Source organism: Sturnira hondurensis, unplaced genomic scaffold (assembly GCF_014824575.4).
Source record: "Sturnira hondurensis isolate 20B ecotype Veracruz unplaced genomic scaffold, ASM1482457v3 Scaffold0004136, whole genome shotgun sequence".
In the NCBI taxonomy this organism is placed as follows: domain Eukaryota; kingdom Metazoa; phylum Chordata; class Mammalia; order Chiroptera; family Phyllostomidae; genus Sturnira; species Sturnira hondurensis.
In genome coordinates this window covers 15,490,888-15,493,946 of record NW_028076767.1, presented here as the reverse complement: position 1 = coordinate 15,493,946, position 3,059 = coordinate 15,490,888, and the positions used below count along the sequence as shown (strand labels likewise).

The 3,059-nt window shown below is 33.7% G+C and overlaps 1 pseudogene; it reads right to left on the bottom strand.

Annotated features, from left to right (window-relative positions):
- Positions 1–232: 232 nt before the first annotated feature.
- Positions 233–549, bottom strand: LOC118985884 (ubiquitin-conjugating enzyme E2 variant 1-like; annotated as a pseudogene).
- Positions 550–3,059: the final 2,510 nt, after the last annotated feature.

The window sequence follows — 3,059 nt, the reverse complement described above, 5'->3', positions numbered from 1 at the left end:
AATATTATCACTATTTTATTTATTTTTGTTTTTATAGCACAAATTATATAGTTCAAGTGGAAAAAAATTTAGTGTTATATACAGTATCTTAGGACAAATTGCCTTTGAATGGGAGCTTCTTTTCTAGGACTTTGAGGCCTACAAAACATATCTAGAAAATTTAAGACTGTGGAAAGTGAAGACTGCTTAAATCCAATGGAAGGAGGAGTGGATCTGTGGTTTCTGTTTCTGATTAATTGCTGTCACACTGCCCTTCAGCTGGCTGAGGGAGTTTCATGTTTTCTTTAGGCACCATCAGGCACCAGAGCTTCTGCAGGACAACTCTGGTACTACATAAATGCCGCCATTTTGTTAGCACTAATATGGCTCTTGGGTCTACCACTCAATTAGAACTATTAATTCCATTCATATTAATTTTTTTACAAATATAGAATGGGGAGGGCTTCTGGGTATTCAGGTCGCATTTTATTTTAAGGCTGTATGTTCAGTTTTGTAAGCAGCTCTTGGAGGCCCAGTTATCATCCCTGTCCATCTTGTCTTTTGAGTCATCTGGCAGACTCCAGCTAATCCTGTTTATCTCCTACTCTGTTCTAGCCTTCTTTGAATTCTTCCAGCAGTCAAAAATTGTGAGGGACTTTTACTCCTGAACCTGTAGTGGCTGCCAACCTGTGTTGCTGTTGCTCATAAGCGAACCCTATTGTCACTATTTTAATTAATAAAAGTTACTTGTATTTCTCCAACTTAAATACATTGGTCTTAAAAAAGTGTTGCTAATGTTGAATTTTGTAAGTATATTGTAGTATCACTCAAAAAACTTTATTTCCTTCTTTGTTTGTTTTCCTTCTTTTCCATTTTTCTCTCAGACCCATACTTTAATTTCTCATTATTTTAAGATTATGCAGTGATTTAAGATTATGAAGTGACATTCGTGCCTACATATTTGAACCACTTCAACTATTTTTGTGTATTTCTAAAAAAATTAATTGTTCTAAAGCATTTATTTTATGTGTCTATTGAACTCCATTGGTTTTCTTACAGAATACACTCCATACTTCCTATGTGAGCCTTTGAAGTTCCCCACAATTTGGCCACAAGCTACCTTCATGACTGGCTTTGTTACAGTTATACTGAACCATGAACTACACTACAAACAACTCATGACCTGTCAACATTGACTTCAGTATCTCCGTCTGGAATGCTCTCCTTCCATATGTATTTCTATTTTCTGAAATAGAAAATTTGCTCAGTCTCAGCAGTGAGTTAATTATCTCACTCACCAAGAGCCCATATTTGTGTCAGTCATTGATTTTATCACTCCGTGATAGTTTTGTGAATATGTTTTATGTGTACCTCTATTTGGTGAATTACTCTCTAGCAAGGATCCTTTTGGTATTTTAAAACCTGCCCCCCCTGCTCAGTATCATGCTGTTCTCATAGTGAACTCATTAAATATGAAGCTGAAGTCACTGAAGTAAAACGTGAATGTGACTTACTTTCTTTTTTTATGTTTTCCAAGTTATCATACTCATAACTGAATATTGAATGTTCTGAAATTGATATGATTTTCATTCTTATGTTTTAAAACCAATTCAAAATTCTTCCATTTTGCAATCATCCCCATTATGTTCTGTAGGGCTTCAAATGCTAAAATCTGATTCTAGTTAGAAGAAATAGATAATCCCTATAATTAATGGTCTTAAAAAGGATAAAAACAAAACAAAACAAAAAACCACATTTGGGTATCATAAGGAACATGAAATCTGTGTTCCAGAATGCTAGTCAATCATGAATCAAATCACTGGGAGATTTTTTACAAATGAGCAGTTTCTCATTCCATGGTTGTGTTTATTGCCCGAAACAGTGACTCTTAAACTTTTTGACATTTACTTTTATTTCATGGTACCCATTCTTCCTAAATGTCTTGCCTTTCAAATAATTGTGATTTTAAAAAAGATTAAAATGAATTAAACCTACTTCTTCTGAAATGCTTTTGAAAGTATTGGCATTTGGGAATTCTACGGCACTCTTGGAGGTAATTTGGTATGTCATGGGTTATTGCACAAGCAGACTGAGAAATCCTAGCCGATAGCATCTGATATCAGTTTTCCAAGAAGAACACATATCGTGCATTTTGTAAGCATTTGACCAGAATGACATATGCAAACAGATACAATAAAACTTTCAGCATATTTGAGTCATGATTTAATGGTATGATGAAAAATGATGCCCGAAAAAATTTTGGTTTTGTTTGTATACACCAGTATGTCTCCTATACATGACCTTTTAAAATTTTCTACTAGCTGCTAAAACATTTGAAAGTTCTTATTAATTAAGTTTAAAAAATTCAAGAAATAAATTTTTTATCCAATGACAATTGTTTTTGTTAAAATACCATTTTATTAGAACCAGAATTTATCCTGCCTGTTGCTGTTTTACCCAGTGAACATTTGCATAATGTTAAACATTTGTTGTCCATGTTTTTTGTTCACACCCTTCAAATTCTTTTAGCTCTCCTCCCTCTTAATCACCAGTTGGCCTAGCTGGAAGGATTTAGTTCTTTTCATCTGCTCGACTAAATCAATACCATATTTTTAACAGAACATTCCTATTCTTCGTGTATTCTCCTCACTATTCTCACCAACTTTTAGAAGCCTTTCTGATATGAATGTAACTAGGATAATACTTAATGTGGTTCTAAAAGAGAAATATAGAAACAATAATTATCCTTAAATTAATAATTCATGGGCAAAAATGGCTTCTAACAAGTGTTCCATTATCAAACCACATAATTAAGATAAACCTGTTCTCTATTACTTCACTGGATTTGGCATACAAAGACTTTGAACTGTGAACTGAGGAGGAGAAAGGAAAGACTCCTGAATAGATAGTTTACAGATGTGTCAACTGGGTTTTTGCTAGCATGCACTAAAGTCTGCAGAAAATAACACAATCGTCTTTCTTTATGTGCTGTTTTATGTAAGTATGCTAAAGTTTCCACTGGAATAATTAATTTTTCATTATATCCCACCCTCACATTCTTGTATGTGAATGGAACAATC